At 43.0% G+C, this 14,475-nt stretch overlaps 1 pseudogene; it reads left to right on the top strand.

The window, feature by feature from the left end:
- Positions 1–11,903: 11,903 nt before the first annotated feature.
- LOC138992616 (transducin-like enhancer protein 7) lies at positions 11,904–13,242 on the top strand (annotated as a pseudogene).
- Positions 13,243–14,475: the final 1,233 nt, after the last annotated feature.

Below are 14,475 nucleotides of genomic sequence, written 5' to 3'. Positions count from 1 at the left end.
GGGCAAAGCACAGGTCTTACTGACTGTATTACAGGTCCAGCCTAACTCCTCCATAGCCAGGGTCCCAGCATGCTCTCTCTCTCTCTCTTCAGTGGTTGGCAAACTCATTAGTCAACAGAGCCAAATAGCAACAGTACAACGATTGAAATTTCTTTTGAGAGCCAAATTTTTTAAACTTAAACTGTATAGGTAGGTACATTGCTATTAACTTAATTAGGGTACTCCTAAGGCTTAGGAAGAGCCACACTCAAGGGGCCAAAGAGCCACATGTGGCTTGCGAGCCGCAATTTGCCGACCACGGCCTAGGTTATTTGCTTAGAAAATAGATCTCCGAATAGAGCCTTAGCAGACGGGTGCCTCCAGTACAGGAGCAATGTGAAGAAGGAAGCCCAGTACCTCCCTAGTTCCTCCCACTAATCAGTTTCCTTTGATAATTTTAAAAGCACAGCCTTTGGCATCTGCTGGGCTTGGGCTCAAGTCTCTACTACTCCTTAGCTCTGTGACCTCCATCAGTTTACTTAACCTCTCTGAACTTCAGTTTTCTTATCTGCAAAATGTGGACTCTAATAACCATTATCTCTTAAGGCAGTGAGAAGTAAATAACAAAATGCACTTACAACACTTGATGACATCTTTGACACAGAGTATGTGCTTAATAAATGCAACTAATATGAGTATATTTTTCGAAACTCTAACAATGTCTCAGGTAAGAGCTACAGGACAGGTCCCAGAAAGGAGGAGCCACTGTCTCAGAATGGATCAAAATGAATGAAAAAAATATTCTTCTAAAACAACCAAAATGGCCCAGAGTCTAAAATAATTTGAATTCAAATGAAAGCACAGAAGGACACAGAGAGAAGCCCAGGCACTCCACACAATTCAGCACGCCATTAAGGAACATTCATATTGGTCATGTTTGTTGCTTTCAGTGTTATCATATTTTTGCACAGACCTTTTAATCTCAGAAATTAAATGACTACTCTAGAAGGTTACAGGACTTCTCACCCTCCCTCCTCCTGGTTGTATTTCCTTTTGAGACATTTAAAAAGTTTTCTACAAAAAAAAAAAAAAAATGCTGTAAAAAGGCAAGGCTGAATTATGTGGTACATTGAAATTAAAATGAAATTTTAAATTATCATGCAGTTTGGGATGATGTAGAATGAGTGATAATAAATAAAGGTTAAAAGGATGATGGCAGATTCTTTTTCATGGTGTTTATCTTTTTCCCTTTCTGTTGTTTATAAAAACCTTCTCAGAAGATTAAAAATAATATTTCTTTCCCTATTGATTTTTTCTTTTCCCATTTGGCAAACATTAATTTATTTCCTGTGTTTCTAATGGAGCTGTTATTAATATAGCTTTATTTATTTATTTCATGCCCTGGACATTGGCATTACTGATGACAGCCCACTCCTGAGGACTGCAGCCAGATAGGGCATTCCTGGGGACAGGAGTGCAGGATCCTGTTCCCACTAGCCTCCCGGCAGTGTCTGCATGGAAAGGCCTCTGGCCACACCATCCAGATTCTGGGGACTTCCGGCCCACCCACTGCCCTCTGATGGCTGTTCTGGAACTGGCCCACAGTCCTGCTCACATGGTTCCTTCTTCTTGGAATTTCTTTTCCCTTTTCTCCTGCCTTCCTTTAGGCCCCAGCTCAGATTCTGTCTTTTGGGATGAAGCGTGACCTGATCTCTTCTTTATATGAAACAAAAACCTCCCAGCCCGGCTGGCATGGCTCAGGGGTTGAGCGTCAACCTATGAACCAGGAGGTCATGGTTCCATTCCCGGTTAGGACACATGCCCGGATTGTGGGCTCAATCCCCAGTGTGGGACATGTAGGAGGCAGCTGATCAATGATTCTCATTCTCTCTCTCTCTCTCTCTCTCTCTCTCTCTCTCTCTCTCCCTCCCTCCCTCTCCCTCCCTCCCTCCCTCCCTTCCCCTCTGAAATCAAATATATATATATATATATATATATATATATATATATATATATATCCTCCCAGAAAAATAAGTTTCTAATGTATTTAACACACCTTTGATATGCTAGGCTGTGGGTCATGTGCTGGAGATCCAACAATAAGTAAGGCATAGGACCTGCCCTCAAGAACATCCACTCCAGTTGGGGAGACCCAATCGTGGTGCTACAGTGCGATGCTCCTCTGTGGGAGTATGGAGGAGGGGTACGCCTTACCAGTGGACTTAACCCAGACTGGGATCAGGGAAGACTTTCAGGAAGAGGTGACATCTGAGTTGAGTCTTGAATAAAACAAAGGAATGAAAAAAGAGGTTGGAGAACAAAACACCAGGGCTTGCTCAAAGAAACACATAAGTTGGCCAGGCCAGAACAGAGGTTCCCAGATGTGCTTGCTGTGCCCACATCTAACTGTATATAGTCTGGCTGTGTGTCCAAGAAAATGAAAAAACAGCTATGTTTCTGTCATCACTAGCCAGTCTCTGTCAAAACACGTGAATTTCAGTCTTAGACTCCATGGGGACTCAGTTAAAAAACAAACCAACCACTATTCTCTGTATACTACCAATGGCTTTGAGAGATTGCTAGGGGATGACATGATCCATTTTTGTGGTTTGTTTTTTTTCCTGACAGAAAAAAGCAATAGGTTCACGCAACAAATACATCATGGAGCTGACTGTCTGATTCCAAAGCCACTGGCTATATCATATCAATGAGAAGATGAAATCTCTACTCTCAAGGAGCCTAATGGAGAACAATTAGATGCTTACTGAGTTCACTATTTATTTCTAACTTGAAAAAGATAGTTACTTTTACTTTTTCACCAATTTAAGAACTTTGTACTCTCTGTAGTTCCTATCCAAGTCCCTAGTGGCAGTTATTGGTGCTTCTCACCAAATATTTATTGTTTTCTCCACTTCCGGACACATAATAGACTTGCACATCCCTTACCCCTTGAAGTTTGTTGTAACCACACAACTTCCTTGGGCAATGAAATGTGGATGGAAGTGACAAGTCAGACTTTTAGGGAAAAATTTTAAGAACCGGGACACAATTTGCCAGAGCCCTATTTTCTACTGTGGTGCTACCAACAGCATTCCGGATGGTGGGTACTCCACCAGCCTGGCCCTGAAATGAGGAGATGCAGTGCAGAGCCCCCAGCCAACCTGCAATGGCCTACAGAATGAGCATGAAAAAGACTTATTATTAGGAGCAACTAAGATTTTGCTGTTTGTGCTACCACCACAATACTAGCCTATCCCTGGCTATATCAACACCTAGCAATTTAAATGCATAATCATTTACTGAGTGGAACTGTTGGCTTAAAAAAAAAAAAGAGTCCTTTTAAGGCAGTGGTTCTCAATCTTCCTAATGCCGCGACCCTTTAATACAGTTCCTCATGTTGTGGTGACCCCCAACCATAAAATTATTTTCGTTGCTACTTCATAACTGTAATTTTGCTACTGTTATGAATCGTAATGTAAATATCGGATATGCAGGATGTATTTTCATTGCTACAAATTGAACATAATTAAAGCCTAGTGATTAATCACAAAAACAATATGTAATTATATATGTGTTTTCCGATGGTCTTAGGCGACCCCTGTGAAAGGGTCATTCAACCCCCAAAGGGGTCGCAACCCACAGGTTGGCGACCCACAGGTTGAGAACCACTGGTTTAAGGCAAATGGGTTATTCATAGATTTATAGTAGAATTACAAATAAAATCCAAAGTTATAAAGTTACTTTCTGGTGGAATGGTGGTCCCTCCTTTCATCTTGGAGCCGTCCGAGAACTCCAAAGCTTAGGATAATTCTGGTGATATTCTGGTCCGTGCTGTTTTAAAAGCCAAGGAAGAAAACCAAACTTGGCCTCTTTAAGCACTAGACTGTAGCAGATTGCAGAAACAGAAACATACAGACTCAAAGAGGTAAGAACCCAATTCATGATTAATTGTGTGTTAAGATAGGCAAGTAAGCAGATGGAAGTCAGAGAAAGTCTGGTGGCCCTTGTAGGGTTGTGGTCCCAACAGCTGGTCTGAATGGGAAGTGAAGGTCGCAACAGAATTCCAGGAAGATGCATGAAGAAGTCTTTTCTCTTTTGCTTTCTGCTTTGGACTGGGCAAAAACAGCAGAGTAAAGACTGAATTCAAATCAGTGAACAAAACCAAGATTTGCAAGCAAGTGGCTTCAGGTAAAAGCAGCACTGTAAGCAGATCGATTGAGGCAGCTCATCCAACAGGGTGAAGGGCACTGAGGGGACTCTGTTGGGGAACAGAGTCACAAAAACTCACTTAGCAGGAGCAGCTCAACCAGAGACTTCCCTTCTCAGTCTAGAGCAGGTACATTGAAGTTGGAATCCCAGTAATCAATGAGGAGGAAATAATAATAAATGGTGACCAGGTACTGCTAAAGATAAAGGAGAGGCCCTATTAATCGCCTTTAACCTCAGCATGTTTCTACCTCTTTTTGGAGGAGGGGAGAAATTGCATGTAGTTTTGGAGCTATGAGCAGCCTTTCCTGGGTTAGAATCTTGCTCGGCTGGTGAACTTGAGCAAGTTTCTCTGCCTCTTGGATCCCTAGTTTCCTTTTCTGTAAAATGAGCATAATTATACCCCCTCATAGGATTAAATGGGACAGAATGAAGTCTTCTTGCTGGCCAGAGGAGAGACTCAGTACCTTAGACGGATCTGTCTGCAGGAGGGCAGCCTCTGCATTTGCTTGGCAGAGAAAGGAGGAGGAAGGGATTAGTTAGTGCAGAGAATCCTAGTGGGAGAAGACCAGGGGGAGGATGGCCTAGATGGGTGGGTTGAAATGTTGTCTGTTCCCTTGATAGTCTGAGAAAAGGGAACTAAAGGGGCTGTTCATAGGAAATCTGTGCAAAACTGGAAAGCCCCCATGGTTCTGCTTCTGGTTTTGGGTGACCCAGTTTAGCCTAGAGTGGAGATGGGGTTCTCTTCTCTTCCTGGTGCCCCGCCCCCCTCAATGCTGCTCACTCTGCCATATTCATAGAACGGTAAACTTGAGAAATTCAGATCAGAGACAACATATGTAAATCTCTAGGACTGTGACTGTAATTTTGAGTATGTACATATACACATGCACACACATATAATTTTTCTTTTTTTATGAAATATATTGGGATGACATTGGTTAATGAATCAAATGGATTTCTATGTTACAAGATTCATATATTGCACTGTGCACCCACCACCCAAAGTCAAATCATCTTCCATCACCATATATTAGGACCTCTTCACCCCCTACCCCCTTTCCTCTGGCAACCACCACACTGCTGTTTATATTCACACACTTCAGTTTTATATCCCACATATGAGTGAAAGTTTTTCTTACATTGTATTTCCATCTTGATGCAAAGGAGCCTGGAAGCAGTTAAGAAAACCCAATCAAAAAATGGGCAATGAACCTAAATAGATACCTTTCGAAAGAGGACATAAGGAAGGCCAAGAGACATATGAAAACATGCTCAAAGTCACTAATCATCCGAGAGATGCAAATCAAAACGACAATGAGGAACCATCTCACACCTGTCAGAATGGCTATCATCAACAAATCAACAAATGACAAGTGCTGGTGAGGATGCGGAGAAAAAGGAACCCTTGTGCACTGCTGGTGGGAATGCAGACTATGCAGCCACTGTGGAGAACAGTATGGATTTCCTCAAAAAACTAAAAATGGAACTCCCATTTGACCCAGTGATCCCACTTTTAGGAATATATCCCAAGAAACTAGAAACACCAATCAGAAAGATATATGCACCCCTATATTCATAGCAGCACAATTCACCATAGCTAAGATTTGGAAACAGCCTAAGTGCCCATCAGCAGATGAGTGGATTAAAAAACTGTGGTACATGTACACAATGGACTACTACACTGCTGTAAAAAAGAAGGAATTTTTACCATTTGCAACAGCATGGATGTACCTGGAGAGCATTATGCTAAGCGAAATAAGCCAGTCAGAGAAAGATAATTATCACATGATCTCACTCAATTTATGGAATATAATGAACAACATAAACTGATGAACAAAAACAGATCCAGAGACAGAGAAGCATTGATTAGACAGTCAAACCTCAGAGAGAAGGTAGGGGAGGGTGGGGTAAGGGGGAGAGATCAACCAAAGGACTTGTATGCATGCATATAAGTCTAACCAATGGACATAGACACCAGGGGGGTGAGGGCATGAGTGTGGGGGGGGGACGGGGGAGGGGAACAATGGGGGGATAAGGACACATATGTAATACCTTAATCAATAAAGAAAAAAAAGGATTTAGAAGATTGAAAGGACAGTGTTCATACTGAGGTTCTTGAGTGGGCAGAAAGAAATGGAACACAGAGTAATAGTAAGTCCCTATTTGACTCGTCATAACAATTCTGGTCTGGAAGCTGGGGTGGAGCCAGGATGCACCTGACCATCCTAGCTTTCCTCACTGCTCACCTTGCCTGTGGCTCATGGCTTCATCCACCATGGGGCATGGAGGGCCCCTGGTGCTGCTCCCTTTTGTTGGTAGAATTCAGATTCTTCTAAACCAGTGGTTCTCAACCTTCCTAATGCCGTGACCCTTTAATACAATTCCTCATGTTGTGGTGACCCCCAACCATAAAATTATTTTCGTTGCTACTTCATAACTGTAATTTTGCTACTGTTATGAATCGTAATGTAAATATCTGATATGCAGGATGTATTTTCACTGTTACAAATTGAACATAATTAAAGCATAGTGATTAATCACAAAAACAATATGTAATTATATATGTGTTTTCCGATGGTCTTAGGCGACCCCTGTGAAAGGGTCGTTCGACCCCCAAAGGGGTTGCAACCCACAGGTTGGCGACCCACAGGTTGAGAACCGCTGTTCTAAACCATCTCCACGTCAGAATACTGAGATAATAATGCCCCATCATCACCAATTAATGTCCTCCCGGAACTTGTGAAAGTAATATTGGTTGGAAATAGGGTCTTTGCAGGTGTAATCAAGTTAAAATGAAATCATACTGGATTTGGGTGGATCCTAATCCAATAACTGGTATCCTTATAAGAAGAGGGAGTTTGTTCACAGACACATACAGAGAATAGATGGTCATGTGAAGATGGAGGCAGAGTTGTGCTGCCATAAACCAAGGAGCACCCAGGACTTTTGACCTCTACCAGAAGAAAGAATAGGAAAGGAAGGATTCTTCCTGAGCTTTCTCAAGGAGCATAGCCCTGCGGGCACCTGGATTTCAGACTTCCAGCCTTCAGAACTGTGAGAGAAGACATGTCTGTTGCTTAAGCCACCCAGTCTGTGGTGATTTGTTAATAAACTAGTACAAGTAGGAAGCTTCCCAGAACCATTGCCCCAATACCACCCCACCCATTCTCACCTAGTACAGCTAAAAAAAAAATGTTTAAATCCTCACCCAAGGATATTTTTCCATTTATTTTTTTAGAGAGTGGTGGGGAGGAGAGAGAGACACATTGATTTGGTTGCCTCCCATTCACACCCCGACCGGGGCCAGGGATTGAGCCTGCAACCGAGATATGTGCTCTTCATTGAGAATCGAACCCACAACCCTTCGGTCCAGGAGCCATGCCCTAACCACTGAGAAAACTGGTCAGGATCACAAACCACTTTCCCCCCCTAAATATGGGGAAGAATAAGTGCAACATTTCATCTTTATTTGGGGCTTATGTGTAAAGTACTATTCTTCAACCCTCAAAAAGAGACATTAAATGAGTAAGTGGGGAGATAACTATATTTCAATAATTCTACATTTGGCTATAAATTTGAGTTTTCAAACCAGGCACACATACCTGCTTGAGCAGACATAAACACACACACCATTTCAAAATCCTTTTCTTCTTCAGAATCTGAGGGTCGAAGTAATAGAGCCATGCTGAGTCTTACACCTTGAAATATCAGTTCTCAGAATAAACATCCAAGTCATCTTGCCATTTCTTTCCTCTTCTTTCTTAGTAACTTATCTTTGGCTCTAATGTTTCAAAGAAAGAGGGATCTTTCCTTGAGGACTACTTTTAAATGGAATTTTCTGGACCTTTCTAATTCGCATGATGAAATTTCTTTCATGTAACGAATTTGTTTCCTTGTGTCCCGGATGCTGGTATCACAGAAGCGGTCTTTCCTCTTTTTTCTAGTGCGCCTTGTGTTTATGAGTTCCTTCTATGTACGTGGTTTTCCATCTCTCTTCGGCCCTCAAGCTCCTGGGCTTCTAGACATGATTTTGCTCTTAACCTCCTGTGACCCTTCTTTACTCTTTACTACACATTTCTGTGGTCCTTCAGTTTTGCAACTGGCTTCATTTTTAGAAATCATTATTTAGTTCTTTTAAACTCATCAACTCATTCAAGCCCCTTCAGGAGTTGGCGCTGCCTCTCTGGTCGCTTCTGCAGCGGGTGCTGCAGTCTCACTTAATTGAATCGGGGTCACTGCACTTACTTACACTTGTTCATTGTTTCCTAAGCCTTCCCGGGGCCGGGGGGGCGGGGGGGGCGGGGGGGTATTGATCTTCATTTTATCAGGTCATGCTATTGCTTTTCTGTTACAGTAACCAGGAGGAGGAATTTGGCCGGTTTTAATCCACCATCTTCCAAGAGGTCCCCTATTATCTTCACACCTTTTGTGAACTCTTTGTCAGAACTCTTGCTCTTGACACCTCTTCATGTCCTTAAGATTCCTTTCACACGCCAGATGTCTCACTTTCAAGTTTAGTTTTGCATAAATTTTGGATCAATTCTTTGTTCTAAATAAATCATTCAGTGTTATACCAACAAAAATAACATACTTCTTACAATAGCTAGCATAATATTGACTTGTCTACTTATACGTAATGTCTTAAAACTTTTCTTCTTAAGGTATCATCTTTATTTAAGAAAATTTGGGAAGTGATCTTGTGTACACTTTTCTATTAGAATTATTATAAACATTTCTACATGCTATTACAGATTTGTGCATAAACACACGTTCAATAGCTGGATAAAAGTCTATTAAAGGCAGCAGCTTTCCCCCACAGTTAGATATTTAATTTGTAGAGTTGGCATGCATTGTTTTGGCCTCCCAGACATTCTTTCCTGCCTCTTCAGGTAATTGTACCCCTCGTCCACCTTCCCTTCGGAGAAATGTCTTTCCCTTCCCTCACATGTGGTTCTGGTGGTGTTAATCTCAGTCCTTTGCCTCCAGTGTCTCCCTGCCTCCAGTCCCAGGGACAGGTGGGTACATGCCTCAGTCCTGGTTAATCCTATATCCTGTATTAGTTCAGTCTTAGTCCCAATAGCAATCTTGTGACTCCATTCCCTCCCAAGTTATATTACTTAGAATGCATTTGCTAATGGCAGAAAACCTAACTAACAATGGCTTAAACCTCAGGGACACATCATTTCTCTTTCTTAAGGAGCCTAGAGGTAGAGATTGTTATGGGTTGAGTGATGTCCCCACAAGATACATTTATGTCCTAACCCCAGTACCTGTGAATGTGACCTTATTTGGAAGCAGGGTCTTTGCAAATGTAATCAAGTTATGATGAGGTCTTTAAGGTGGGCTCTAACCCAATATGACTGCTGCCCTTATTAGAAGAGGAAAACCCTGTGAAGACAGAGACACACAGGAAGAATGCCATGTACTATAGGGGCAGAAACTGGCATGATGCAGCTGCAAGCCAAGGAAAACTAGGATCGATGGCCACCACTGGAAATCGAAGAGGCAAGGAAGAAATCTGCCCTTCAGATTTCAGAGGGAGCCTGACCCTGCAGAAACCTTGATTTTGGCTTTCTGGCCTCCAAAACTGTGAGAGAATAAATTTCTGTTGTTTTAAGCCACCCACTTTATGGTAATTTGTAATGGTAACTCTAGGAAATCAACACAGCAATACATTAAGATCCCAGGCACTACGCAAGAAACAAAAAGAAAGCCTGTCTTCATAAGTACACAGAGATGAACTGGTCCATAAAGTCAGAGGACATGTAAGCTAGTTAGTACTCATTCATTCAATAAACTTTCATTACGTTATTCTTACTATGTACCAGGAACTGCAAAGTGGCAAAGGGCAGTATGACCAAATAACATGGTGCACAAGCTTTGCTACGATCACTATTATAATTATTGTGGCTTTTAATAAGTGTCACCATTTATTGAATACTTATTATATCCCCAGCCCTGGGCACAGTGCTTTCAAGACATTATCTCATTTGGTCATCTCAACAAGCCTGTGAACTATTACTGTTGGCTTGATCGTCTCCATTTCTAACAAAAAGAAAATATAAGCTCTCAACCAATGATGCATTTTATGGACCATTGAGTGAGAGAGACGAATGCAAGAGAACCCAGTGACAGCCATCTGAACCTCAGACTTCAGAAAAAGCACAAACAGTTCTCCCTGTTGTAAATGCATCAAAGACTCACACCATGCTCGTCTGGCTGCTGTGAGCCCAGGACTTTTGGCTTCTGCATGACTCCATACCATGGTATCTTAGTCTGTGTCAACAGTCAGACCTTCTCATAGTAGCTTCCCTGTGTAGGTCAGCACGAGAGCCACCCTCCATTACCTGCTTGTCAATTGGTATTTCTGAGAGATCCACTGAGATTTCTAAGAAGAGCCTGAAAGTTTCAAGTCCTCAGAGACTGTGTAACCCAATGCAGGTTGTGGTCAACATGGTTTTATGTTTGAAAGCACCAATTAGAAATATTCTTTGAGGGGGAAAATGAGTCAAGGCTGTTTATGCTTAAGAGGTGAAGAATGCTTACTAGACTATGGACAAGCACATTATTATAGGAGATGTTGACTGGAGCCTCTCCAAAACGGGTCCCCCATTTTAATAAATGAAACACTACACAATAGACACTCTGAAAAGTACTGCTCTCAAGAAACTAATGTAAACATCACATTTCATGCTTCTTTGACCCCGTGTCTATCCCTTTCCTGCTCCTATTAATGTCCTATAGAACACTGGATGTGGGATGTCAGATGTAAAATCTCGTGTTAAAGTACGTTATAAAATTGCTCAGGAGGTGCTCACGTGAAAGCAAAGAGCAGGATAAAGGTGTGCAGCATTTTTAAGAAGTTTCTAGCCACACTTTGCAAAGTTTGGGTGAAGGCTCTTTGGCAGAACGCTGGGTCCTCAGCGATGCCAAACAGGTAGGACCATATTCTTTTTGTTACAGAATTGTAAATAAAAAAAACATCTTGCACTGAGACATTTTTGTATCTTCTGGTCTGGAATTTTAACAACTCTGAGACTTTTGAACGGATAGCGCTTGTGTCTCAGAAAAGGAACTCCTAAACCAAGCACATCACCACTAGCTGGTGCAGGTGTCTCACAGCCATGGGTTTCAAGTGACGAGGCATAACCCAGAGGCTTGAGATAAACACAGCACCTCTTCCCCTTTAAAAGTGAAGATGTAAGTCTTAATATATTTTAGTGAAAACCACTCAAGTAGGCCCTTTGGCAAGCACAGTACTAGGCACCAGAAACAGAGGAAAGCAAAAACACAGCCTCTGCCCTTGAGGGGCTCATAATTACTGGGAAAGACAAGGACACGGCCAATGAGATGAGTGGGGTAGTAAAGGGATGCCAGGAAAGGAACAAACCACACATGGAGTTCCAAGGGGAATTCACTGAGGAGGTGTTAATACAGCTGAGCCTTGAAAGCTGAGTGAGATTTGTCCAATAGATGAGGAAAGGACACATTCAGAGGCACAGAGGCAAGTTCCTGGGTGTAGAGAGGGTCCAGAGCTAGGGGAGGAGGTTTCTAGCACTGGCTAGATCTCAGCTCTGCCAACTTCCCATCCCCAGGGTTTGATCGTCTGCTTTCAGCAGGGATCAGGACGAATTGGGAACCCAAGCATCGGTTTGATGGGCCCATTTCTCAAGCCCTAGAAACAGGTGGCCCGGGCTTTTTATCAATCTGAGAACATGAGTGGAGAGAAGGAAGAGACCTCATTCAGTTTCCTCAGAATGTATGATGAACCAGAGGAGAAGAGGTATGAGCCAAAATGTTCTGACATTTCCTCCCAGCATGGGCATCAAGCACAGTCCCAACTGGATGGGGTGCATGGTACGCCCCAGTGACCCCCAGGCTCCCCAGTACAGCATGGCCCAGTTCATCAGGAGATGAGCAGCAGTGGGCCCTCCAGGCCTACACAGGTCTGAGCTCCAGGCCTGCCGGCTCTCTGATGGGAGCCAGGAGAAGCAGAGTCTGTCTCCAGCCTACCAGGATCTGAGTTTACATAAATCAGCCTTGTCTTTCACCTCCTCCCAGTAAAGAAGTCTGGTCATTCCTCAGAGAAATCCCTCCTATTGCAGATGAAGTGGTGGGCAGGTAGGAGACCCCACGTGCATCCCAGAAGGTCGGCATATTCCACCACAGCAAGAAAGACTGTGCCATTGCCACCAGCAGCTCGATCATATGTACACGTGTGGTCATGGCTACCTCAGGGTGTGGGGTGAGAGTACTCTGCAGACCAGGAACAAGGCCCCTCAGGTTCAGCTGAACTTTCAGGACCATCAGAACTGTGTCCTCACCTGTAAGGTGTTCCCCAAAGAGCAGAGCCTGATCACTGGGGGTCTGTCCTGAACCCTGACTCTTTGGGATCTGGCACCCACACCCCATATCAGGACACAGCTTGCCTCCACAGGCCCCAAATGCCACTCTCTGGCCATCTCCTCCAATGCCCAGATCTGCTTAGCTTGTTTCAAAGGATTCATTGAGATTTGGGGTTTGAAGAACTAAATCTTGATCAGGAAGCATGAAGTTCCTGAATATGGGTCTTGATGTGTGGATATTATGGGCAGTAGGTTTGGCACCAGAGGTGAAGACACCAGCCTGTATTCCTGAGACCTGAAGAGCTACCAGAAGCTGCAGCAACACAGTCAACACTATGAGATCCTCAGCATTACCCACGACCCCAGTGAGGAATGGATGTTAGTGGGCCTGCGAACGAGTGATATCATAACCCTGCACATACACCAGAAGAAGTTTAAGGCCATCATACATAGATACATCCACCACCACAACCTCAAGTTTGCCTCCTGTGGGAGCTATTTTATGACCACCCTGGATGAGTCAATCCACTGCTTAGCTGCACCTTTTCTACAAAGGTTGTTTCAGGAAGAGAAGTCTACAGAAATTGATGTGTCCTCCGACAACCAGTATCCAGCCATGGACTCCAAGAACTGGGCTACTATACTCTTGTATTGCAGGTTGCGCGCCATGGTCCTTCTGGTGAAGACCCAAAGAAGGCCAGCATGCTGAGAGGGTGACCTTGGGTGCTGGACAACTTCCAACACCTCCTACACCTACACCTTCTCCTCCATGGCAGGTCATCTGTCTGTTCCCCTCCTCCCCACCCTGTCAAACACATCCCTAGCCTGTATTCCCAGGTTCTTATTGTGCAGCTTAGGGATTTTTTATTTTGTTATTTTCCCACCACTGATTGCTGGGGAAACTTGCCCTTATAATAAAATAGACAAGCAAAAACCAACAAAACAAAACAAGGCACAGAGGCCTAAAAGGTGATGGCAAGCCCAGAGACCAATTAGCTCTGGGTCTGAGGCATGGAGTAGGAGGTGTACAGGGTGGGGGCACAGAGTGAGAATGAGGCTGAAGGGGTAGGTTGAATTGGCTGTGCGACTTTTGTCAATATGTCATCTGCCCGTCCCAGGCTTTGTGTGTTTAGTTAAAAACAGTTTCTAGAGGCAGAGAATCAGACTCTAACACTTACTTGTGTCTTGGGCAAGTTACCTAACTTCTCCTTGCTTCACTTTCTTCAACTATAAAATGTACAGACCTTAAAGGGTTGTTGGAAGGATTAAGTATAATGATATATGTGCTTGACATAAAATACATAAATCAGTGTCTGTGCTTATTGTGCTGTTGTTATTCATACTACTGTCATTACCTTTGTCATCTGGAAGGACATGCTAAGATAATATGCATGAAAGTGCTTGATAAACAGAAAGGCAGAATATAACAGTTATTCTTCCCATGTCGAATAACCTGCTCATTACCTATACCCCGGCATCTCTTCACCCGGGCTGCCGGCTGGGCCACCACAAATATCTGCCCAGATGGTGTGGTGGCAGCTTCAGGGACACCATCCATTTGGATCAGGATTGATACAAACGTTCTAAGTGTTGATGGGTGTGTTGAACACAGTTATACACATACATCAAAGCCAATAAAACTGTTCACTTACTGTCGATCTTTCTGTATTTTATGTTTAAATGTAGCTATTGTAAATGGCACATAGAATTTTCAAACTTAGTCTATTTTTTAACACAAGCATTTAGCCCATTTTTATTTAAATATAATTACTTATATATTTTTTGGGGGGGGAAGATCTATGCATAGTAAAAAAAAATAATAATTTTTAAATCACAGCTTAGAGTCAAAGCACTTCTGGCAGGTCCTGGCATACATTTTACTTCAGGATGGGAAGACTTCACATGGCCTATTCTCTCCATTCTACCAGTTCTCTGTCTCTTC

This window comes from Myotis yumanensis, unplaced genomic scaffold (genome assembly GCF_028538775.1).
Source record: "Myotis yumanensis isolate MYYU_CA2020_CCGP unplaced genomic scaffold, mMyoYum1.0.hap1 SCAF_14, whole genome shotgun sequence".
NCBI classification, from domain to species: domain Eukaryota; kingdom Metazoa; phylum Chordata; class Mammalia; order Chiroptera; family Vespertilionidae; genus Myotis; species Myotis yumanensis.
This window is presented reverse-complemented; position numbering and strand designations above follow the sequence as displayed.